Raw genomic sequence first — 27,224 nt, forward strand, 5'->3', positions numbered from 1 at the left:
GCAATCAGCTGTACCTTTTCTATTTATAGTCTTACCGTTTTGCATGCTATGTCAAATGTTAGCATTGATAAAGTTAGCAAATTTTACAGGTATACTGTTTGTGTGAAGGAACCTTGTAACTACGGTGATTACACTGGGTAACTTTATGGATACAAACGGGTAACTGCAGTTTAAAATCTATAGATTTAGAAAGGGGGATTTAACACAGCATTGCAGCTCGTGCAGAGTTTATTAAAACTGCACTTAAAAAGAGAAAAGAACATTACTATTAGAACAGGAAAGTAGATGAGTCATGATAATATCTGGGAGTGAGACTTCCTACTGCATACACAGTTGCTTGACTGAAATAGCCAGATGATTATTTTCATTTAAAGGGCAGCTCAGTTCTTGCTGAGATTATTCTTTATTCCTGTCCAGCTATACAAATAAGCATGCCCATGATGGGCAACATACTATTATCATTATGCCTGTCAATTTTTGCTGTGTTTTTTTTTTTAGAAATACCTAGATTACAAAAAGGGGAAGGAGTATTGAAAATTGAATTGAGGTTTTCAGTTTAATTCAGCTAAATGTGATGTGGTTGGTTGGAAAATATATATGATGGAAGTCCCTAAAATAATCAGAACTTGTAGGGGTGGCTGTTGGTATCCTTGGGATGTGTATTATCTTGACAGTCATGTTGTCTGGAAGCTGATCTGTAGCTTGAGTAATATTTGTTTTTCCTGAAGTATGAGCATATATATCAATAAATCTGCCACTTCACTTTGTCCCTAAAATCAGCAGCATTAAGGACAGAGGTGCTGGACTGAGTGGAACTGAGAACTGCCTCATCCATTCACAAGTAATTTACATCTAAAAAATACACTGCCCAAACTAGCAGGCTGTTAATGTGTGCATAAGTGATGCATAAAAATATTATCCTACGGCTTATAAATATTTAAGCATATTAACTAATTATGACTAAAAGGGCCCTTTATTTTAATGGATGTGGAAACTGAGGCACAAATCTAATAAGACCTGAAATACGTTGATTGAAATTTTTCCAAGGCATGCTTCTTGCTCAGTAAAAAGGTCTGTATCTGTATATCTTTTCAAGTACTACCTTTTGTGAAAAAAGCCAGTTCCCAGATTAAAAATACTGTAACCTTCAGTTTTGATTCATTGATTTTCAGGTGTTTGGAAGTTTGTGATTCTGAGTATTTAGTCTGATTTTTTTTTCTATGAAGAAATAAAATAGATGAAGATACAGACATTAATGTCTTACAGAAGCATTACCGAAGTCAATCAGTTTGGGATGGCATTTAGCTATGATGAGTAACTTACACAAAGATACATGAGTTTAAGAGCACTACATCTTTTGGAAATTGTTTTGCAATTATAAGACGACATTTAATGTCATCTGTAGTTAGCTATTAAACCTTATGGATTCAACTTGCTTGCTTTCTTCTCTCAGGACAGTGGACTCTCAGTCCAGCACATTAGCAAATCACTAATGTTTGGTTAAAGGAAAAACAGGGATGTAAATTAGTATTTATATCATATTGATATTGTGATATTTAATTGCTTAGAGATATCAGTTGTGAAATGTGTTAAAAGTTATGGATCTGAATTAGGTCTCCTTGAAATTAAGAGAAGGTGTCTGGATCAGATCTTAATATTCCTTTTATTTAAATATTAGCAGTATTCATACTAGGAACAACTGCTGGGCAAGAGAGGTCTTACAGGAATGCCATTTGAATTGTGTACCATTTGGCTTTGCTATCCATGATGCAAAAATGTCTCCAGTAGCAGAATGCAGCTATCATGCAGGGCTGGATGCTCCAGGTAGTAGCTAGCTCCTTCTTTCTGAGAAAGGAGAAAGCCAAAATGTTATGTAATTGTAGTTGGTGATTGATTCTCTGTTGAGTGCTATTGATGTTATATATTTGCCTGTCAATTGACAGAGTACTCAAAGGTGTTCTCTTGCTGGGTTATTTTTGCGCATCGTAGTTAAAATACTGATAAGAAATACTCTGAGAAGGTGTGTGATTATGTAATAGATATGTTCATTTAATTGGGTTACATTTAAATTGCATAACCCAAGCCAAAAAATATGACTTTAAATTAAAGGGGACACGGCTGGTTTCTGCATCTCTTAACAGGAATTTTCACTGAAACATTCAGGTGTAGCAGTATAGCAATGCTTTAAAAGTCTTTTATATTTACAGTGTAGAGAGATTTCAAAATTCTTTTGCTCCAAGTGGTCTTTTAAAAGATAGAATAACTTTGCATTTCTTTAGAGTCTCTGTGATGCTTCTCCAAACAAGATCATGGTATAGTAAAAGGCACTATGAGTTGCCCGGAAAAGTTATCATGATCCAAGTTCTAGCCATGCGTCTCAAGGGCAGGACCAAAATGCTCCAGCAAGGACCACAATAAAGCTCTGTGAGTGGTGTTTGCTTTATCTGAGCTTACAGCTCCTTGGACAAAGCTTTGTTCTTTACTTTCCCATAGAAGAGTCTTGGAGCTGGGAATTTTGTAGCCTACTTTCTGCTCCACCACATCTCAAATGAGTGAAACCAGATTTGGGGAGAGTGGGAAGAAATTACCATTTCTGACAAATAGAACTGCAACAAAAAATAGTATGGAATGAAAATGAGGGGATTTATTCCCATACGCATCTGTACTTTTCATTATAACAGCACCTGGGTACGGTGCGGGGCGGGGAACAACACATATCTTGGAGGTAATATTAAACATATAAAATGTTTACATATATTAAAAATTATCATTGCTTAATTGCTTACCCTATGGTGTCTTCTTCTGGCACATGTTATTACGTTTTTCTGTTTGCTTCATTTTTAAGAAAGCCAATGATTATTGTTTGAATGCCTGTATTTTACAACTTGCATGCTTATGATTGTGGGAAATAATACAAAGAAATCTCATTGTCATTTTGATACTGAAGTGGCAATGTATTAAGACTGTCTTACTATCCCTCAGAAAAACTGTATTATAGAATAATGCTATAGTTATTATTAATTGCTATATACTGCATATAATGTTTACATTGGAGACTCTATATGCATATTTTCTGACATTTATAACTTTGTATATTTATTGCTGTACTATATGTAATTTTCTTTGTTAGGAAATTTTAATCAAAATGGTTTGTTTACTCTGTGAATAAAATATATTTTCTCATAGAGAATAAAACTAATTTTCTGGGCAAGGTTTGGATGTCGTATGTAAAGGTCAGAATTTAAAGTTGTCACAGAGTGAGTCACTGGAGCAAAAATGTGGTTTTCTATTTTTGGTAGAAATAGAATTATGAAGTTTTAAGATTTTACAAGATGTTAAAACTATTCTTTCTATTGTTCAATTCATTTTGCATTATAGGCAAAGAGCTTGAGATCAGCATCATTGTCTTATTTACTATAGTTGTCACTAGGAATGTCGAATGCCATCATCTTCATTTAACCATAGTTATTATTAGGAATGTCACTAATATATCACTAGTAAAGAACAATGATACCTGTTCTTGCTGATTGTTTGTATGTTGGAAGTTACGTATATACACGCATATGCATACATACATATGTGTAGGTAATATATACATACATACCCTTGCTAAAAGCTCCATAGCTTTCTCATTTGAGCACTCTGGGACAAAATATACTCTTGCTGAACCTGGGTGATTGTAAAAATTTCCTATAGTTTAGTTGTTTTTTGTGAAGAACTGATTTTAATGGCATTTTAATGTTGAACAGGAATTCTGTGCTAGGGAAATATCTGAAAGAGAAGATCTCAGAGTAGGACTGACTCTTGAGAAAGGACTGACTTTTACTTCAGACTTTTACGGCTGAAGCTTAAAATATTAACAACCTGCATGCCTCCCACAGGCTGACAGTATGCACGTGTGCGTACCTCATCCTTTGGAGGAACTTCACGAAGGCAAACCATGCAGCTACAGGATTCAGACTGCCACTCTAGAGCAGAATGTGTTGTGCATTTGTGAATATTGAATTTAATGTTCAAAACATTTTACAACCCAAACTGACAGAAAAAGAGGGTAAAAAGTAAAGTACTTATTTGACAATAAACATCTCTGTATAGAGGATAGAGCTAATATTAAGGTGGTTTTGCATAGTAATGATAATCTCTTGTAAAGCATTTTTATCCTTATTATGGTCTTATTTTATAATTATTATATTCTTTGTGTCTTGTTCAAAAGTACAGTTTCTGAGGTTTGTACCTAAATTATACGTGACCTAAACATAGAATATGCAGTTCAGGAGAAGAAAGGTAATAAAGTTATTAAGGTTTTCTTAGTAATAAATCTAGCAACTAGAACTAGCATGTGATATACTTCTGGATTTCAAAACTTTCAAGCTATTCATAGATTATATTGAATTAGGAAATGTAAGAAAAATTTCAATTTATTTTTTAATCTAATCTATCCATATGTAAATTACTGTATAAAAATTATTTCTAATGTTGATAAGGATTTTAATTTTTTTAAAACTAACTATGTATATACATCTGTACAATAGCAAAAAATATCAGTAAAAAATTGTGATAACTTTTCTACTGCCATCTCCCTATAGAAAAAAGCCAACCAAAAGAAGCACCTTTTTTCCTCTGGACAGCGAATGTATTTAATTTTTCAGATTTATTTAGCAGTAGACAATAATTAAAACTTTCGATCCATTGAGAGATTTATTGGGACAGAAAGTTTTAAAATTCCTGTAATGTGTGGTAAAAAATAATAGAAATAATTTTCTCTAATTACTTTCAGTATTCACATAAGCTTCCAGTGAATAAACAATTTCCTTAAAATGATGCTGGTAATCATAATTTACTTCTTGATTTAAAAACACTTTGCTTTTTTCAGGGTTCATACTGGTACCTGAAGCCTATTTGGTATTTCACTGTGACTCTGCTAGTGTTGATTCATCAATCTAACATTTAATGTAGGTACACACAGAGCTATTCTAGCCTGTTAAAAGCTTTAACATTCCGCTGTTATGGTGCTAAAAGCCTGTCAGCAACATATTAGTCATTTCTCAGTTAGCCCTAATCTAGTGTTTTCTAGGTAGAGTAAATATGCTGAAATTGTTTACATATTTTCAGCTAAAAATGTTGTGTTGCTGTTTGTTGGTTAGTTGACTGGTTGTGAATTTATTATGGTATTTCATGCTCATAATTTTTACCTATCTCCCATTGATAAAGAAACACTGTCCTAATTCTGTTAATGCAAAATCTAGCTGTTTCTTTCCAAGCTTCCTCAGACTCTTCGCAATTTAGACAAGTTGGAGTGTGCATCAGGGTTAAATATTGCAAGTTATTCCATGGTTTATATTTGACTATCAAATAAATATATCCTTCAAATAGCTTTTGTAAGAAGGAAAAGAAATCTGGTATGTGGCTTTATCTGTGTGGATCCGTGAAAAAAATATGATTTAACAGTAATGTTGCTGCCTCAAATATAAATATGCTTGAAAAGAAAAGGATCAAAGCCAGTACTGAAAGAAGTTAGGAGGACTATCATATGGCTGAAACACTTTAAAAAAAGAAATCTTTGCTTACAGTATTAAGAACATATTAAGTCTCTCTGCTGTTTCCATGAAAAATTCATCTCTGACTGTGAACCAGACCCAGGTCCATAGGTTAGCACCGTGAGCCCTGCCTGTAGGTATTGATCGTGACTGGGAGGAGGTGGAACGCCCACCCTACCCGAGACCCCCGGGAGCGGCCATCCCTGCCCAGGGCGCCCCACGCCTCCTGCCCCACCAGGCAGAGAGGAGCATCCTCTGCCGGCACCACAGGTCCGGCACCTGTGGGTCAGAAGCACTGGCTTTGTGGTGGCTGCACAGCCCAAAGGTGTGCGTCCAGCTCAACCCATGCACAGCTCTCACGCAGTCTGGAGGTGAGCGGGTCTCAGGACAGAGGACAGCAAAGGGCAGCTTGCCGCTGCCTGAGCAATTAGGGTAATCCAGTGGTGTCGTGTGCTGCAATGATCCCAGACATGTTTTTTTCCAGGAGGATTTTTAGAATGAGGTGGGCTATAAGGTTTAGGGCAGATGGATTGCTCTGCAGTCACCATCTTATCAGGGAGCCATTAGCCCTAACGCAACACTGCCCAGGCACGTCACTGGATGTGTACCTGTCTCTCCATGAGGGCGTGACCACTGGGCTCCCCAGATAGCTGCTGGGAGCATGCCATGGACGAGAGATTAATTTCTCTGCCCAGATGAACTCTCCTGGTTTGCTGTGAAAAAGTGTAAGGTCGAGTATACCTGCTTTAGATAGCTAAAAATATGTGTTCTTTTAAAGAAACCAGCAAGTTCCTTATCTTACAGAAAAGAATAAAAAAATTGTTCTTGAGCTGCTGCAGAGTAGACTTTGATGTTCAGATTTGCTCTTTTGTTACAGTATTTAACCCTGGCATGTATCAAATAATGTAAATGTGCAAGTTTGCCTCTTCATATTACCATCTTGCACTACATGCTTCACTGGGAGCTTTAAACAGAATCCCAAACCAAAACCATTTAGTGATCTTCAGTGTCGAAGTGAAAGATTTAATACGGTCTTTCCTAACCTTGAGGCCACTTTCAAAATACTTTTTTTCTGGTTTCGGGTAGTTGTATTTCTTGTAAGAAATCTTGTTTCACACAATACTGTCTTAGAGGATAGTGTTCTATCACAGACATTTTAACGACATTTTAAGAACTATGAACAGAAAAGATAGTTACCTTTAGATGCTGGAGACTTTTTTTCTCCTTGAGTAGATGTGGTTGATAAGAAACTTAGAAGAATGGTGAAAAGAGAGATTAAGAAAAGAAGAAGAGAGATTTAAAAAGGGAGAAAAAGAAGAGAGAATTGCAAACAAACAAAAAAATTAACAGTTAAATAGCTGAAAGCTGAAAGTAAAGAAAAAGGAAAAGATACAAAGGAGAAAAGAAGAGAATCTAGAAGGGCATAAAATAAACTACTTCTGCTGTTACCATTTGACTAATTTGCAATTTCTCATGCAAACTCCTTAGTCTGTAGTATTAACTTCAGTGTCCCACTTTCATCCTACTGTCTGTAGGATCGAGGAAATGACCTCTTATGTCAAGAAATAAATTTAATTAGAACTTGAATTTGTCTAAGTTATTAGGATAAAATTAATTGTTTTATTTTAAAATAAATTTTAAGATTTTAAGTAAGATTTTTATGGTAGAAACTGAAGTGAGATGATATCGATTCATAAAAGCATAAGGATTTTAGAGTAATTAAAATTTGGAACATTTGGTGCCCCAGAACTTTTGACCTTTAATAAATTGGAATGAAATTGAACTGAATTTCAGTGTACAGTGTACCGTATGATAGGTAGTCAATGAAGCTGCTGTGAGATTTCATTTCTGTAAGACACTCCACAATTTCAAGAGAGCCCGTAAATGATTTTGAAGTACTTCCATGAAGACAAAAAAGCATAATTTGTGTGCTCCTATTTGTTCTATTTTTGTGTAAAATTATTTAACTATAAATTTTTAAAAACTTTATTTTTCATTTATTATTTCTGAATAACAACAACAAAAAAATGGGGTTTTTTGTAACTTAGTTATGTTGAGAGATAAATGCCTATTTTTTTTCGTGGGCCTTCCTGTACCATCTGTTAGAGCCCACCTGTGTATATTCTCCTTCAAGTATATTCAATGATAACTTATTTTTAATCATTCTGTAGTCAAGTCTTAAAACATTATATGTATTTCCTAACACCTACAAGAGTAGCTTTATTTTTGTTATTTGTAACTCCTTATTTTAGCTCTCGTTTAAGGACGATGGAGGAGTTAACACCATTCTCTACATGAACTCTATTCTACTCCTCAGTGACTGCATTCCCTTCTTTTTTCTCCTTATCTTAGATAGTCAGGCTCCCCAACAATTCATCTCCCTCTGCCTCTTTGCTTGGTGATATATGGAATCATTAGGCACAAGTATCCAAACAGTAACATGAGGACCACCCAGTACCTAGATAAGCAGTTCATGGTGCTCCAAGTCTGCTTTCCTGCCAAGAGCACCGTTATTAGCTCCAAACATCTAAAACCATGATTAAAAAATCTCAAGATTTAGAAAAGAACAGTAAAGAACGCTCTCATTCCTCTTACGGTGACCTTACAGCCTTGCACTTGCACTCAGCTCCTCCCAACACAGCTGTTTCCCAACACAAGGAAGATTCAAATAGTCATTGTTTATCTCCACGGCCTGGAGCTGGAACTGGGACAGTCTTGTGTCCCACTGCTAATGAAACCAGAAGAGGTGGCCAGCTACATGAGCCACAGATGCATTGCTGACTAATAGGAGAAAAAGGTCTCTGAATCACAGCACTTTATGTATTTCCTTTTTCTCTTCAAGGGATGCTTTCCTTTTGATAATGTTTCTCCTCTTCTTGTGAATCTGAAATCCCACTGTCAGCCTACTTTCCCACAGCCAGCAAAGGGAAAGGAGACAAGGACTCTCAATTCCTCCCTACCCCTCCAGGGGCTAGCAAGTGGGACTACAGCAATGCTGTCTTGCTTGGGTATGTACTTAGGAGTATCTTTATTCCTTCATCTCATGTGTTCATTTCACTTCTGCCTTATCCTTGTGCCGCCTTCTTTATCACATACTTTTCTGGTGCCCCAGTTGTGATTTTTAAAGCTTTTCCAGTCCATTGCATCTTTTCCAGTACCTTGTATGAGTGTTGCCAACCCATGTGGCAGTGATCCCTGGGCAACCAGCTTTCCCGTGGAAACGTGCAACCTGGTACTGCTGTGATCAATATCTATCAATGTCTATCCTTGGGATTTTATTTCATACCTCTTGGAGAACCGGGGACTCGACTGGCATTTCCACCATCAGAGTTACTTTATGCGGCTCTCCAAAGTACCTATTGTATTTCAGCAATATGAAGACTTTGGGTTGCAGTTTGAAGGATCAGAAAACCTGGCTACCACTGCGTAAGTTCAAATTAGAACGTGGCAGCGTTTTAGGGCTACTTGCGCTGGCTGAGAGAGATGCTTTAGCCAAAATAAAAAGCTTTCCTTTTAATTTTGATTTTTTACGGAAGTCTTGATTTCTGTATCATGAGTTGCACATATGTGGTTCTACAGGCAGCTGTTTTGTTTACACAGATACTGTAGGTGATGATGCTCATGCATACCTGTCTCAAAGCTTCAAGAGACAGCCAGACGTAGGAATCCATTGACACCCTCAAGACTTTCTTCAAAGTCCTTTGTCTTTGCTTATAAAGAAAGCTTTATGTTTTTTCTATACAACATAGTTTTCCAGAAAACAAAGTTAGTTGTTAGTTCATTTTATTTTTATTTATTATAACATAGGTCATAAATATTTTTCTGATGTGCCATTTGCTTGGTTTGTTATTTGTACTTCCTTAAAAATGAATGGTGACTGACTCGTCACTGTCCTGCTTCAGGTCTGTCCTCCAGTGAAATTGTTGCTTTATAATGATATGATGCTAGACTACTGATGTTATAAACTGACCCTCTTGTTATAGAGGAAAAAAAAATCCTTATAGTAATGAATACTCATGGAAATAACTTATTTCTATTACTTTCTATATATTTCTATTTCTACTGTATATTTCTCTACTTTCAATTATTCTAATACTTATTTCTATTATTTCTCATAGAAATACTTATTTCTGTGTGCGGGATTAATGATTGAAGATATCACAGTCAAGTCAGGATAATGTGTATGCATTTTTTAGAAATGGAACTCAGTGTCAACCAGGAGGTATTTTGTATTGTGAAAGGATGCATGTAGGAAAAATAGTGAAACAAAATAATAAACATGAAGCTTGCTCTATATAGAGCGCTCCAGGGTAATATGTACTTTATGTTTCCTGGACATTCTTTGGATTTTTGTATTAGGCTATAAAAACACCAAATCAGAGAAGACTCTTCCAGAAGTGGAAGTGGTTGACAATGCTGCATTTCTTTCTCTTGCTGTTCCAAAACTACAAGAGAGCAAACTGAAGACAACTGTTGGTGCAAATCTTGAAGAAGTGCTTGTGAGCTTGAGTTTATTTTCTAAATGGCTGTTTGTTGAGTGGCCCCATCAGTGATGTGATTTGCTTGCTTTTTGCAAGCATCCGTTTAAACTGGGTTTGTTCACAAATGATTTGGGAATGACTGTTCTTTGTATATTGCATTCTTGCAAGTAATAAAAGACAAGTATTTTAACAGTTCTCATTCTCTTTAAAAGTTTGCAATCTAATTAGGCACCAAAACCTATAGTATGTTAGTTCAGGGACTAGTCACGTACTACCTAAAGAGACTTTATAGAATGAACGTAGTTTTAACAATGCGTATGCAGAGTTTGTTCTTCAAAAGTGTATTGCCTATATTTACAAGGAATATATTTATAAAAATCAGGATTAATTCTTAGACAATGAAAGAATGCATGGGATCATCTATTTGCCATAACTGGTTTTACTTGGTACCGTGATACAACATCATATGTTTTTTCTGTGATACAAAACAACTACGGAATTGTGCCCTGCAGAGTGCTTGGAATACTTACTCAAGATCGAATATGGTATAAACCAAAACCAAACCAAACCAAAAAAATGAGGAAATTCATGTACAGCAGAAATAATGAAGCCTATAGATGTGTGTCTCACAATGGATGTTTTTAGTATCTTTAAAGGCACATGCATATTACTAATTCCTTCCTTCCCCTTGGCACCAACTTTTCCTGCAGAAAGGATGCTCTTAGGGTCTCTCTCTCCTACCCAACCTCCTGTTTTCATGCTACGTGTAAGATCTTAGTGTCTCTGAGAAACTCCATGCTGCAGGGCTCGATAGAAATTTGGGCAAAGTGGAACAAGAGCCTCTTTAATTTGTGAACCACATACTTGAGTGGAGGAAGGCACTGACAACTCACAACGTGCTAAAAGTCTGTATTTGAGTAATTAATGTGAAAATTGTATGAATTACAAAAATCTATGAAAATTGAAACCTGGATATACTGTGTAGTAGATCTTTGTGTGAAAAATCTCAGTGATGACTTGAGCTGGAAAACTTAGCTGCTACAGAAAAATACATTTATTTACTATTCTTTTACATATGTTCAGAATCAATCAGTTTGCTTCTCTCAATTACACTGCCTTTCATCACGATTTTTATATGTTTCAGCCTACCCAATGGACTGAATTATCAGGCTGGGAAATTACCCCTGTGGAATGTTTCCTTTGATATATTGCAGTCCAGAAAATGGACTTGCTTTTGTTCCCTGCATTTTTATTTGCATTTTCTCCTCAGCAGGCTCTGCTGAAAGGAGCTTTGGGCGTCTTACTCTCTTTTCGTCCCTTCATCCTTGCTCTCCTAAACCAATTCTTGGCTGTCACACAGTGCAGAGAGAAAGCCCCTTCATGTTTCGGGGCTGCCTTGGGTATCTTTCACTAGCGCAGGATAAGGAGATACATGGACAGTCTAGGCAGAAGGAGTCAGTGAGGAAGAAATGTGCCCCAGTTGCTGACCCTTCTTCTTCTATGTGCTGAATTAGAGCTGAGGAGGCTTCGAGAATTTACTTAAATCCTTAGTTATGAAACCCATTTTTCTCAGAGAGATTTCTGCGACAGAAACACAATGCACTACAGAAAAAGTAAGGTATTTAATGAGAAACAGATGGGGCCTGTGTATTGTTAATGGAGAAAGACTACTGTTTTGTGTAAAGAGGAGCCAACGTGCAACATTAGGAATAAAAACAAAGTAGGTTACAGGACATTGTAACAAGATGTTAGTTTTACGCTTGGTGTTTTAGATATTGCTTAAAATAATGTCTTTTTAACTTACTCTGTTCAATATGCAGTCTGTGTGTACGTCTTCATTAAAAAAAAACCCAAACACAGAAACTAATAAATATACATTCCAATTTTTTTGTTGTTTCTAGTGCTTTCAATATCATTTTACAGATATACTCTATTTCTTTCTTAACACCAGTTGTCCCTTTACAACAATATCCAAAGATAATATTTTTCTCACAATCAATTTCTGGTTGCTTTAACATCTGTTGATGTGATTTATTAATGTTCAGGTACCAATAAAGATACTTTTTTTGTGTGTGTTCAGCAACATAAAAAGAGTCTAACTGTATGTTTCCTTGAAAACAAAGTCTCACTGACTTGGTTTTTCTTTTTTCTTAAAGACCATTGGGAATATTACAGTTTTACATGTCAGCTACTAATAGTTTTATATCCAATATTTGATTTAAAAATCACATGGCCCTGAACAGTAGTGTTTGTTTTTTTTAGCAAAGCCTGCTTAGTTTCATATAACACTACGACATTAATGTCTTCTTTTTAATGACTGTAAACATTTTAGTTTGCATTTTTTATGTAGCACCTTTAAGCTTTAATTGGACATCTGATCGTCTGTGTACATAAGCACCTCCCAGAAAATGTGGAAATTGTAGACTGAGAAGCAATGATGCTATTGTGCTGGTGGATGCAGACTTTAGCCTGTTTTGTCAGATTGTCTCCCAGGAGTGTCTGCTGTATTTCAGAAACCCTTTTCATATGAACTGTTAGAGAAATATGAAAATGATGAGGCAGGTGCCAAAGCAAATCTCTGACAGGCATTTTATCCCACCCAGATTATAAAGTTCACACCTTTTTTTTTTAATCTTAAGTATGAAAATCTTAAAATGTGACTCTGGTAAGGTTAGATCTCTGACTTTTGATACATATTCCATCTATTATCATATGTTGTAAGTACTATCCATCATTCTGCTGCTGTAGATGCTTCAATCTATACCATATCTTACTTTTTGGGGATTCATGCTGTAGCTGGAGAACAACAAATGCTATTGATTTGTTTTCTGATGGATTCTGTGATAAGTTCTCCCCCTTTCCTTCTGCAGCTGCAGCACCTTCCGCTCCGTGAAAATGTGTATCATCAGAATGAGCCAATTTTCCCTTTCTGACTCATTGTGACTACTTAGTTTAACTACAGGAATCGTCAATGGTCACCTAACAGTGCTGCGATTTGAAGAGTTAGTTCATCCTGGGTTTCAACCTTTTGGGATGGTATTTTATCAAAAGCATTTTGTTTCTGAAGTAGCCCCAGCCCAAAAAATACAATCTAGCAACCTTGCAGCAATTGTAATATCTAAAGACATTAATTGATCCGTTTTCTTCACATCACTACCAGGTGCTATAAGTAGTACTGTGTCTGCTGTCTTGACGTCATGGATGAAGTCAATGATGGACAAAGTGTGTATGAGGATTTGCAAGAGCCACACAGAAAATTAGTAGTTTTACAGATACTTGTCTTGTACTTCTAAGCTCATGAGAACATGGTGTGGCTAAAAAAAAATGATATATTGATATGTCAGTATATAGTGCAAAGTCTATATATGGGTATGCTTTTGTACATGTTTTTGGCTCTAGGTATATTTTATGATGGTTACTGACAGTGTTGCCATATGTTACGAGCAGCTAGGGAAACAGGGTGAATCCAGAAATACCTGGGCATATGTGGTCTTTTGAGGACATTGCAGCAGAGGTAGAAAACAAATGTACTTCTGGATTAGCTTAAGCATTTCTTTATTGACAAAACTGTTTTGGCACAGATTCCGGTAAAAGTTGTGCATAATCTAGTGCACATATATAGCAGCATGTTCTCTCCTGCTGTGCAAGAATGCTTTTCAGTACCTAGTTCTTCTCACAAAGAGAGCAGCCTATGACAATGAAGATAAGCAAGAGAATAAAAATTGAAGTTATAGTTTCAGGACTTAAGCAGCTCTGAAAAACCTACAGCAGCTTTTTCATGATGGAGGAAAATGTGTTTTCTCTGGGCTATAGCAGAATCAAATGATTTAACGTTTTGTTTGGAGTCCAAGAGACCAGATGTATAAGTCAATTAAGGTGGTAAAATAAGGGTGGTATTTCTATAAAGGCTGAATTTAGCCTAGCTATCCCAAAGCTTCTCAGCAGAGAGTTTCCTTTGAAAGAGCCAGTAAGGGGTGCCTAGGGAAATTAACCTCATTAGGCTGAAGTTTGCCTTTGGACCACTCAAAGTGCAACAACATTTTTGGACAACACGTCTCCGCTATGGGCTTGGGGTCCTCAATAAAACAGAAAATGTCTTAGGAGCCAAGAACATATCTAGGGATACATAATTCCAGAGCAGCCAGGAAAAGGAGTCTCAGCAACAGAGAAAATATGTAATAAAGCATGTTTCTTAGGGAACTGAACGCTTACAGTCAGATCAATCTCATTGACATGTGGAGTTGAAGATTTCAATTACACAATACTGTACTGAGACCACCTTAGAAAAGCTGAATCTCTGTGCTCTTATAAAAAGCCCTGCTTTACAGTTAAATGATATTACTTGGTAAGCAAGACTAATGTGTTACCAAAGAGGAAATCAAGCTTAAGATTACATACAGCAGTCTGCACCACGTATACAGAGAAGGAAGTATTAAAAAAAGTAGAATCAGGTAAGTAGTCTGCCAAGTAGAACCTGCTCAATGCTTGAGTAATTACCAAAGGGGATGAATACTTTTGTGACAGAGCTTGAAAACAAATTTATAGTACCTGTAAAGCATGCACAGCAGCATGTATGTCCTTCACATATACCAGAATTGTTTACTCAGCACTTGGATAATTGTTACTTTCCGTAGATAAAAGAAGTCATGAGCTATAAACTCGGTTTCCTTAGTATGATGAAATGAGGCTCTGGAATAAAAAGCAGCAGACAGAAACTTCTCATTAGTTGGTTACAGAAGACCTGAATACATATCTTTCAAAACCTGCTATGTTAAATGTTAGAATTAAACCTCTCCAGTTTAGCAAGGATTAGACAAATATAAATAAAGTAATAATACATCTGTGTGAAATTTTGAGATGTGTCTTCAGCCTGTGCAGCTATGTTTTTCTCAGCAGCTTCCATAGTATACTTGATTTTTTAATTTTTAACTATGAGAGCAATCTAGTTGCACGTTACAGCAACCGACTTTTCCTACGAACAGGAAACAGGCGTAACAGCGCAGTTTTCACCATTATATCAGCGCAGTAGAAAATTGTTTTGTTAGGAGTTGGCAAGGTCAATGTCGCTGTTACCAACGAAACACAGATTCCAGGTTCTTCTGTGACATGTTTTGTATCACTCACAGGATTAGCTAGCCTCAGTGGAAGGCAGGATAGAAATATCTCATTCAGCAGAGAAGCATTACAGCTGTTTTAAGCAACACCTTGTTACAATACCTTTGGTTCTATTTAGCAAAAATTCCTCCTTAATCTCCTCAGTTTAGCCAGTCTGACCTCAAGTATACCTGATGTGACACTTAATTCTACTGTTTCCTTGGAGTCAAACTGTTACAGGTACTCACCTGAGTTTTGATCTTATATAGATAAAGGAAAACAGAGCCAAAAGGCCCAAGTCTCCTATAGGTATGCACAGAGATGGTGAACACCATAAACAGCGCCAGCTGTGTTCAGCCTGCAGAGTGTTGTTGATTATTTTTAGAGCTCTTGAAAGGTATGTTGTATTCATACAGGTATGATATCTCAAATAAAAATGTCACTGCCTTGCAGCTGAGTTATACTTATTTCAGAAGGCTAGCATTTGGAGTAAAGTTAGAAATTACCAAAGAATACACCAAAGCTGCCGACTACACTGAATGTGATTTCATGCTCAAATACTCCAAATGCTACTAATGTAATTGTTCATAAGCACTCTCCAAAAATGCCAGAATTCAGATTAAAAATCCAGTATTTAGTTTGCATTTGCATTATCTAACTGCCTTTGATCATACAACACTTTTTCCGCTTTCTGCATATTCCTAAAGATGTGTTCATGCTCTTTGCTTTCCACTGCGTTGTTACTACAGTAATTCAGTACAGCAGTTACAGACTCAGGCTGCAGTCCTGAAGGGGGGGAGCATTCATAGAATAAGTCATCATTAGATTATTTTTTTTTTTTTAACATGTACTCTTTTCTCAATCCCTTGTGTCAGTGTCAATGCCTGACATCATCTCTGGGGCTCATTCCATATCAGTTCTGTGTTTTTAAAGTCTTTTGCAAACTTTTTGCGCTTCTTCAGCCCTTTCACACCTTGTGCTACAGCATCTGCAATAAGCCTGTGGTAACCCAAGTGTTTTTACCCATTCAGAAAAATGCAAATATCTAACCTAACATTTCACTTGTGCGGTCCAATTATCTCTGCACCTTCACACAGCACATTCTTAGGATATAATTTCCAAGCTCAGGGAAAGAAGCATATTTTGTATATTTAGTGCATAATTTCCATGTATTCATACAGTAACAGAACGAGTACCTTCCAGAAGCAGGTGGGCACAACTACTTACTGAAACATATGCCTATGGTAGATTTTATCTTCCAGACTACACCTGCTCCAGTTACTCAAAGGAAACATACTTGTGTGCTTACTAACACAGAATAATAGTTCTTTCACTCAAAACGGATAGAGGCATTTTTGATTAATTAAAACCAATCATTTTCATATGGGATGGCAGCATGGAAAAATATCAGGGTCTCAGTGGTGAAAGTTCAAAAAAGTTATTGGTTCTTGGAAAAAAGGCACTAAAAGGGAACAGTTGTTCAGTTTTGCCTCTAGACTGCTACTTTTGTTCTTATCAATAGTATTCATACATTTCTGACAACTAACAAATTCATTTAAGAGTTAGCAAGTCCAGAGATGAGACTGAAAGGAGTATTGTGAAGTATTGCAAGAGTATTTGTTAAGAACTTTAAAATTCTTGGAATATAGTGTAGAATGCAAGGCACATTTATTTCAATGAGATACTTTCATTACTGTGAGAAAGTTTGTTTTTTCTTTTGCCCTCAGCCTTAGTGGTCTAACTTTATAGTAAAATGCTTATATAAAAGTAAAAAAAAAATCTTAATTCTGAAACTGTAAGTGAGAAAACATTTCAACTTGGACCTGAGCCATTCAAGCTACATAATTGTCAACTATTGTTATTCTGGTGATTTGAAATCAACTCTTCATGCTTCACAGGTGACAAGAAATTTTGCCTAATTTGCAAAACGTGCATGCATAGGTTATGAGTGAATTTCAGAAGGATGATCAAAATAATGTAGAAAAGATCCATTCATGCATTAATTCTTTTAATGTAGTTATTCATGTGTAGTATAAAGTTACAGTATAAACCTCACTTTGTACAGAATATTTATTTAGACATCTAAATAACATCTGAGTTTTAACATCTGAGACAAAGAAGCCTTCCAGAATCCTGCTGCAGAAAACAACTCACTCTGTTCTCATCTCATGGGAAATGCAAGGAGTGTATTTAGGGAGATAAGTATCGGTAGGTACTGATCTTAAAATAGTACTTGCACTTTTTAGATGAGTTTTGTATGCAACAGGATTCATATGATCATCGAGTCCCAAAGTGAGGTGATGGAGAAAGGAATGGTTTGGGAATTTTCATGCTTTGGGATAGTCAGCTGTCTGTCTGGGTTCTGGGGCTTAAATGAGTAGAGAGTCTGTGCACACCTATTTATGAAGGAGAACGAAAGACTGCTGTTAAACTGGCCAAGTGTTTTGACTCCCTGCTATGAATTATCTTGAGTCCATCTATGGAGAGAAATAAGTGTAAGAACACCCTTAGACTAAAGTAATAAACCCCTACTCGTCATACCCAAAACTTGCATCTGATTTCAATAACTGTTTAATATATTGTCACAGATCTTTAAATTTTTTTTATCGTCAAGAGTTCAGCCCGCAAATGTGCAAAGTCAGGTGCCATTTAAAGTAAGGAGAGTAGCTGTCTATCAGAAACATAATCATTTCTGGGCTAGTTCTGCTGCGTATGAGATGACAAATGATAAAATAAGTGGAGTATACTCCAAGCTACAGAGTAAAATGAGGCCCCTTCCTCAGCTGGCAGAAATGAACTTAGTGATGAGATTGATTTGTATCAGCTGTGGATCTGGCCCGCTGTTAGAGAAGAGTGGGATCAAAGACAATAGTCCATTAGCAGCCTGGTCTTGCTGAAATCAAGACTTTGGAGTTATATGCGAGCTGAAGGTACGTGTTACAGAATTGTTTTGCAAAACACTGGGATATCTTACTGATGTTATAAAAGTACTCTGTATTGCTTTTTGGGTTTTGGTGGCTTTCACTATCAGCTTTCCAGTCTGAGCTTGGTTTGGTCTTGAGCAGGTTTTTTGTTGAGTCCTGTAGCCCTAGTGGTGATGTTTGGTTGGTGAATTCTTGCAGTCCACTCTGGAGAGGTTACTGCTGAACTGCACTGGGAAACAGATGAAATAATCTGAGAAGGAGCAAACCTTAATATGTGCCCCCTTGCAGGGGCAGGGAGAAGAAAACAGTGAGATGGGAACAGGTTGCCGAAATAGTTTTCCCTGAGGAAATAATATGGTGGGCTTTGGCCTTGAGTTGGTAACTTAAATTGGCGTGGGAATACAAAGCTAAAATAACATTTTTTTTTCCCCCATTGCTGTTCTTTAATCCTTTTCTCTGTGTTGTTCAGACTTCTGTGGTTAAAGCTTACCTCGCTGACTGCTTCGGAGTTCCCCCCTGCCCTTTTTTTTTTTCTTTTTACTGCAGCCTTACATTGGTTGCACGGTCCTAGGTGTGGTGAGGCCGATAGTTTAACACAGTGCATGGCATATCTCTAGTTCTGATCTTGGCAATCTAGAGTCAAAGCTTTTCTCATTACTGAGTGCAGAATATCAAAGTGAGTAAGCTCATTTCTCTTCCAAAGCTTTCCCCATTGGGCTTCAGGAAAGTGGTATCTAACAGAGTTTGAGTCTTGTTGATCTCATTGAAGTGAGTACGATTGCTGAAAAGCAAAGGAACCCTTTTGATTACAAGGGATTGAAGTGTACTTGATGATTTTAATGTCTGAAAGATAAAATTGTGGCCCTGTCAGCTGAATAAGCTACATACAGTTTAGTGAAGAGCAGTCAGTTTTATCTTGCCATTAACCGTGAAGTGGGGAAATTGTAATTGCATTTAACTTAATAAGAACTGCCTAATGTAATGTATTCCTGATTATTTTAACATGCTGTATAAATGCAATTAATAGTTGTGCTAAAAGTTCTTAAACGATAATGCACGGTGTATTAGGTTGCTAATGCTCTGAAGCTATGGGAACAGCAATCCTTACTGTACTGGAAAATCCTCTATTATCCTTCCTACAAAAACATTCTTAAAAGAAGTTCAAGGAGGTAGTTTCACAAAACTGCTGTTTCTTCAGGTTTGTTGTTTTCCAGCTGACTGAGGCATGCTGGCAGGTATTTGGTTTGGGCATGAAGTTTCTACATAAAGATGAGTAAGGATCTCTTTAGCAATTGTCTCTCCTAACAGCAATTTGGGATTATCTGCTGGTATTTTCTATGTTGGGTTTTTTTGTTTTGTTCTTTAATGTCAACAGCTGCTGTCTTGAAAAGCATCCTAGCATCTCTCTAAATGGTCATCAGAGTCTTATGAAGCATGAGATTGCCCCTCGTACTTCTGAGGGGCACTTGCTTGGTGACCTAGCCTTCAGCCTTAGGACCCACACTTTTTGCTTGTGATGGTACTGAGCCCGCTTCAGTCTGATGTTCGGAATCACCACTGGTCTGCGGTGTGTGTGTGGCACAGTTACCACCTGGCTTGCTGGCTTTCTTTGGGCTGTAGTGGTCTTTTTGCATACCATGTGATGTTTTTCCAGTGCATGTGTGCAGTTTGGGTTTGGGTTTGGGCACTGAAGTTCAAAATTACAGTTCTGAGATCACGTTTATTACCAGCTTGCAAAGCAAATCGTAGTATGCCTACAGGGCACAGTGCCCTTTAATTTTGACATATCTTTAATGCTGTCAGAACCTTATTCCTGGCTATCTGTATGCTTCTAATAGATTTAATGTATCAACATTCTCTGTTAAGTATTCACACATACAAAAAGTCTCTATTGGAATAAATTGGGTCGTCTTCATCTATGGGATTATCTCATCTGTGGGAGCATAGGTTCCTTGTATTAAAGTAAATAAAAAAATTAGACTTATTGTTCATAACACAGGCAAATATCACTAGCCTATCTACCAGTTTGCCACAAGTAAAATGGGCAATGAGGGCTGTTTACGTGTTCTGCATCGTGGTGGTTACTTTAAGGTCACTTTTGAATGCTACTTTGTCTTTTGATCCCATTAGCAAAGTAATTAACTCTCTTGAAGATCTTAATTTGGTTGGGGGAGGGAATCTCCTTCCATTGATGACAATTTCCATTGATGACAATTGTCAGCAGCGTTTACCTTGTTTTACATTTGAAAGCATACCTATTGAAAACAGTCTGTGAAAAACCTCTATGCAAATAATGTGTTTAAAGCTGAGGCAGATCTCTTGGCTCTGGCAAGCAAACTCTAGCAAGCTGTAAATCAAACATCAAGGCCCAGATCTCTGCTGTAACATGACTATTACCAAGTTTTTATGTTAGTTTTGTGAAATCTTAAACTGAAGAGACCGTATCTTTCTGAAGCAGATAGCATCACTGAGCTAATTCAAAGGGGAAACACAGAGCTGTGAAGATATGGCTATTGTGGAGGTAGATAAGGACAGAAAGAGTTTGAGGACTTACCTGAGGCTTGGCTTGATGAGGAAAATGCAGCATTGAAAGTTGCTTGGTGATTGTGGCTTTTGATGCACTTAGAGAAGTAGACTAGCTTATCCTGAGATGCTACCTGAGCTATGGCTAGGGTGAAAGTGTGTGAAATAGTACCTGTTACCCTTGAAAATGCTTTAAGAAACACAATGCAGTTCAACTATAACAACGCTACTTTTAATTGCCACTTCACCTCTGAGCAGGGTTCACAGTTAAATTCTATCTATAGTTGCTGCAGAAGCAATTAAGACAATACAGGCAGGATGTTTTAAGACAACGTGATCTTGTCGCTGCCACCTACTTTCACAAGACTTGATTTTGCTTTCTTTAGTAGTCAATGCTAAGTGAATTCTTTAGGAGGTGAAGACCCTTTCTGATGAACTGTGGTGAAGGGCAAGATCCCTGGCCCTTAGTGCTCCCCTTGCACTGTCTGGTTGATATAAGGAGTGGAAATTAAGGATTAGGGTAGGAATGTAGGCACAGGGGATTGTGCTTCATCTAGTGCTTTCAGTTGATCTAGCTAAGATTAATATGTACAAGACGTAGGTCTGGAACACACAGTCAAGGAGCTGGTACTTGCTGGGAACTCCTTCGAGTAGCCTGAGCAAGGGGCTGAATGTAAGCTATTGCACCCTGTGAGCATGAATGGTGCGTTCTTGCAGCTGTAACAGAGGAGTTATATTCAGTAAAATTGGAATAGGCAATACATGCAGTAGTCTTTGAAGAGTTAAGTTTTAGTGGTGATAAAGACAAATTACTTGTTTCCTTATGACTGGATTATAAAAACAAGATTGTAATGGTGAGCTCAAACCAGCTTCAACTAGGCTATAGGTCTTCTTCCTCAACACATCCCCATTTTCTGCAGTTCACTTTTTCCTCTGTGATTAAACTTGACTTTAAGTGAAACTACAATGCTGGCAAATGCTGGAGAACTGTGGAATTTGGGCTCCCTGCTCCTTACTGTGATTGCAGAAAGTCAACCTCTGGAACATGAGCTCACCACGCTACAAATTTTTCAGTTTTTCTTTTGTCTTTCCCAGACGGCTGAGTAATTGCCCGTTCTCTTAGGTATAGAGCCTTGTGAATGATTGTCTTGTTACTTGCCTGACAGATGCTAAACCTGCTATAAATTAAGTTGTCTACTTGTTTTACCAGGCAAGTGGGCTTGCATTAGTCAATAGTTGAGCTAACGGAGAAAGAGGAGGAGGAACGTGAAACGTTCACTGGAACATGAACCAAAAACTTGGTCCTGAGAGCCTTCAGAGATTGGGTTGGGTTTGGTTTTGTTTGCCCCTGGTGATTTTGTGTGGAAGCTGATGCAGCTCAAGTGGTAAAGTCATCCCAGATTTCTCTCCATCGTTGCTTACTAGATGGGAAGCCACAGAATCAGCATGGAGGAGTTGCCTTTTTGCAGGTTCCAGCACTACCCTGTGCTGATACAAGGCAGATTATAGTGCAGAGCTGTCAGCTAAGCTTGGGGAAACTGGGTCAATATACTGTTCTCTGTACATATGGCCACCACTGGCAGGTGTTTTCTTGCATGCATGGACCTTTCCGCTTGGCTTTGATAACATCATTGAACAGCCATGGTAGTTCCTAATGGGAGCAGAGGCTGGATGCATCTCAGTTGATGGTCTCCAGCTTGCTTTTGTACATCTTCAAGTTGCAATACTAAAACCACTGACTAAATACTGAGAAACTTCCTTTTACATTGATATTATCAAGTTGAGGACTTACTATTCAACATTTAATCATGCCTATAATGTCCTGTTTGTCTACAAAACAGTTGCATTTTGCAGAAGACATGGATTAAACTTCATCGTGAAACTATTTCTGTACGTGTGCTGTTCCCTCAGCTATGCTTTTTACCAAGCGCGTCATTATCCCTTCCACAACAGAACCTTCTGGAAAGGAGCAAAAGCTTCAGGGGGAAAGGCGGGGGGAGCTTTTGTCATTTTAAATTTCTCACAGATTGCTCAGGGTAGCAAAACAATGAATGTTTCATTATTACCACAATAGATTAAAACATCTGCAATAAATAACGCTGATGGCTATTTGTGATGGCACGAAGTATTGTTTTTGTTCTCTTTTATAAAATTACAGCTCATTAACTGTCATAAAGCAAAGATACCATAAATAAAACAACTAGTAGTGTTTCATTTCCCAGAAATGTGAAAGCCTGCTGGTTGGGAACTTTGAAAAGTTTGTTTTCACAGCTGGAACAGTCAAGTATTGGAATATGTTGGGGTCTGTCACTTTTGTGGCCAGAGAAATTATGAGCATTCAAACAATTTTGTTTGTCCTCTTCACAAAGCTAATATTGCTCTTATCTTCCTTCTAATCATGAAATGCTTTTTATTTAGGCCACAATACACCTGTATTGATAGATATTTATTTATATATATAATTTTTATATATTTAAGTACAGCAGTAACTATAGAAGGGTTGTTATTTCCAAAAAGTAATTGGAAAACTTAGCCTGACTTCCACTATGCTACTAACCATGGAGTAGTTGCCCAGATATCCGATCCCCACTAAACCCAATAACTTGTATTTATAGTGCTGTTTCAAGAAAAGGCCTAATCTTAACTGCAAGCTGTTTATAATAATCCAATTGGTCCTTCATCAGAGATCACCTCATCTCACCTGAGATCGTAGCAGTTTTGTGCACTCTCAGTTTTCAAGCTGTGAGCATAGACTTGCAGTGGCTCACCTCACAGATGTGCAATGGTATAACTTCAGATTTGTTTCCAATTTATTTGCTATAGACAGGCTTCTACAGGAAAAAAGTTCATTTGAAAATTAAAATAATTAGAAACATACCTCGTTGTCTCAAGTTCTGAATGATGGTTCAAGTTTTCAGCCCCAGATTTTCTCCTGTGCGGCTCAGTATTTGTGACAGATTTAATCATGTGGTAGTTACGGGATAGCTAGGAATTTTTTCGCTGGCCAGGACGTGAGCCGGCTTCGTGCTGGAGCTGCGGACTGCACACATGCTGTCTCGTCTTGTGGGACACTTGAGCCTGCAGCTGTAGACTGCACAATAGGAAATCCTCCTCTGGATTTAACATTTCTCAACATAAAGGCTAAATTTGTATTTTGCCTATAGCCATATGTATTTTGAAACAACAGAGTGGTGTACCGCACTTTTTGTTCCTGAGGCAATTTAGGATTAGATTAAAAAAACTTGTCTGGCAGTCTGAACCAAAGTGCTCAATTGCTTGCACGGTGTAATCTTCCAGTTCAAGGTCCAGCAGACATCAGGTGACAGGTTTTTTTGGGGATTGTGGTTTTTGTTTTTTTTTTTTTTTCTTTTTTGAGGGAGGAGGGGATGTTTTTTTTAATGCACAAAAGAAAATGCTTCTGTGACCACAAGCAGTTGCATTGTAGAATTCTCTCCCAAAGGAGAGTGAGGAGGCTGGAAACTAGCAGGAACCCAAACAAGTTCTGAAAAAATATCTTTAGGACTGCACAGGAGGAGGTTAAAAAACCAACCAAACGAACAAACAAAAAAAAACCAACAAAAAAACACCTTACCATATGTAATAAAAAATACTTCTGGCTTAGTAAGTGCCTGTAGAGCATATCGCCACATACAGAATACTGATCATTCAGGGGAAGTATCAGTCCTGTGTTTCAGTGCAAACACTTCATTGGACACCTGTCTGAAAGAGGACACTTGGCTCTGTGATCTGATTTATCATCTACTGGTCAATCCTCTTTGTAATATTTACTCCTCTTTTTTGAAACCATGCTGATATAGAAAGACTTTCTAAATTAATTTGGAGTTAAGTCCATCTTACTGCTAAGATGCTCAGGTGGGACTGGGAAGTTATAGGTATCATTTTTTTGACGAATAATAAGCCCAAGGTGCCTTTAAAGGGTGAGGAGTGTTATTGGATAGATGCAGGCTGTCTGTACTTGCTTCTGCGAATGATGGTGATAATCCCTTGCAGTTTCACTTCAGGATGAGCTGCAAGAATATCCCTCCTCTAGGGCACTGCTCTGATTTCTGGATGTGTGGGAAACCTCCTCTTGTGCTGTTTTAAAAATGAGGTGAAGTTCCAGCTTTTCTGCCATCCAAGGCAGAACTGAGCACTCGAGTTAGTATCAGTGCAATTAACCTTGGTAGGGTTTTCTTTTGACTTTTGGATAAATTAGTAGTATGGCATATCCTTTCTATGCCATGTTTTTAAAAATGCGTTTCTGCATGAGGAGTTCAATACAAGTTTCAGTAGGAAAAGATTATAATATGCTTTGAAATAAGTGATTTGACTAGATATTTCACCTTTAAATTGTGGAGAAGAAAGGCTGGAATAACAGATGGGCGTCTATTCTCAGCTGCATACAGTTATGTTTCAGAAAAACCCAGTCTGTTATGTGAAAAGGAATGATACATGTGGGGATCATAAAGGAGGGTGTCATTTGTTTTGGGTTGGTTTGTTGGGGTTTTTTTTCCCCTCCTTTTTCCTTTGTGATAATTAACTTGATATCTTTGAGACTTAGGCACAAATTCTGTCTGGGCTGACCGCGTACGCTAGCCATGCTTTTACAGTGCATGTTTACAATATAAAAAAAAAAAGCGTGTTGAAAATAGCAGCTGGTCCAAGTGAATGTGCATACGTCAGTGCTGTGCAACGCAGCTTTAGGCAGCGATAGTAGCCAGAGCCCTGGAAGCAGCGTAGTCCCGCTGCAACTGGTCTAAGCAGGGACCTCTTGGCTGCTTCTAGGTCTCCAGCCGTTTGTTCAGAACTAGCTAAGATATTTCTACACACAGATCAATAAGACATGGTGCAGTGCAGATGTTCTTTGCTGTATGAGCAAAGTGTGGAGTAGGTTTCAGGGGTCTGAAACTTTTTTGAACAAAAAGAGCATCTCTCACTTCAGCAGTATCAGGGGCTTGTTAGGAATCTTTGATTTCACAGACAGAAACTATATACAGTTTCATATCCAGACTTACTTAAGCATGGGAACTGTGGTCACAAATGCTTAATATCACTGATGAACAACTCTATATTGCATGAACCTATTCACTGATTTGTAAACCTGAAGACTCCTTTGCCTTTTGTTCCAGAAAGGCTCTGAAATATGGAAGCAAAGTGTCTCCAAGCAATTTATCCTTAATAAAGGGCTTGTCACCACAGTGCAAAACATGTGGATCTAAGAATTTGTGTGTGTCTGTGCTGGTGTGATACACAACAATCCCAATGGACCGTAACTTAATTTACACCCTGAAATGTGCTAGACAACCTGCCCAAATCTGGGAGATCCTGGCACCGAGCCCTCTATCTGTACCTTGGCTCAACTATTCCAGAGTTATTTTATCTTCTCCTATCGTAACAGATAGGAAGGGAGTAATCTCTAAAGGAACACTTGTTCCTGCCGAGCAGTCTAAATGACATCTGTGAGCATGACGTGCAGACACAGCAGTTCCTGTTTGCTGCAGAATCTGAGTTCTCACAACTAATTGCAGCTGAGGTTGGTTGGGGACATTCAAACCAGAAAGAGTATTTTACATCTTAAGGCTATTAGATTGTTTTTATTCACGTGGCATCCCTGAAAAATATTGCTTGTGTAACGCTTGGAAGAAACCTGCAAAGAAACTGCATGGATGCAAGAATGTGTGTGTGTGTACACACGTTTTTATACATATATGTGTGTGTGTATATATACACGCACATACATAATATAGTTACTATAGGGCGGAGCGGAGATAAGATGCCTAAAGACACAGGGCTGAGAAGCTGGTATTACCCAGCTATAAATGGCTATTCCTGAGGCTCCAGCTTACACCTTAATAATCCCAGGATGCCCTTAGAGCTGAATAACAGACCAACTGTGCGTTGTGGATTGTGGGGTTTCTTGAGTGGAGAAGTGTTAAGTCTCTTGGGATGATCCCATGTCTCGAATGATTTGTGAATCAGCTGTATGTGATGTGTACAGGATACTACCGATGGTAATACTTCTAATTTCTATCTACTCAAAAATGCAGAGTAATGAACAAAGCAGTCTGAAATGCCAGGAGTAAAGAATTTTCTCAGTGACCTACAGATGGCAGACCAATATAACAGATGAGCGATATGCTTGAAGCATATTTCTTGCAATATTAGAAACGTAGTACACCCTATTTATGAAGGTTTTCATGGAGAAAGAAGTTTTAACTGGGTCACTATAAAATGTAAGCACTTTTGCAGTTCCTTGCTCTATTTCAGAATGTGTTCAAGATCTTTTGCTTTATGCTATAAATTGTGTTCAAAACTAAATCCAAAAGCTCTGAGCTGGGAATGTTTTCCATGTTGTTGGACTTGCCTAAAGATGTTGATAATTAAGATCAAATTTTCAAAGACGGGCATGTACAGGAGCACACATAGATTTGCCTGTAGGTAGTTTATGCCTTCAAATTACTCCGTTTTGTTAATAAGAATGCTGCATTTTTTTCTACTGACATCCTACTTATGTTTTGCGTAAATCTAGGTGTGTTTTTTGCTATGGAAGACACCAATAGATAAAACTTATGGTCAACTTCTTTGATCATTTAATAAAAAAAAAATTCTTCGAGAAGCATTTGGTCTGGAAGGAAGGAAGAATCATAGATACAATAAAACTTCTG

The 27,224-nt window shown here is 37.6% G+C and overlaps 1 protein-coding gene across 2 annotated transcripts in view; it reads left to right on the top strand.

Moving 5' to 3' along the window:
- ROBO1 (roundabout guidance receptor 1) overlaps window positions 1–27,224 on the top strand; it is a 735,949-nt gene that overhangs the window by 204,621 nt on the left and 504,104 nt on the right. The window lies entirely within an intron of this gene.

Source organism: Nipponia nippon, unplaced genomic scaffold (assembly GCF_047370975.1).
Source record: "Nipponia nippon isolate SJK-2023a ecotype South Korea unplaced genomic scaffold, ASM4737097v1 scaffold_2, whole genome shotgun sequence".
In the NCBI taxonomy this organism is placed as follows: domain Eukaryota; kingdom Metazoa; phylum Chordata; class Aves; order Pelecaniformes; family Threskiornithidae; genus Nipponia; species Nipponia nippon.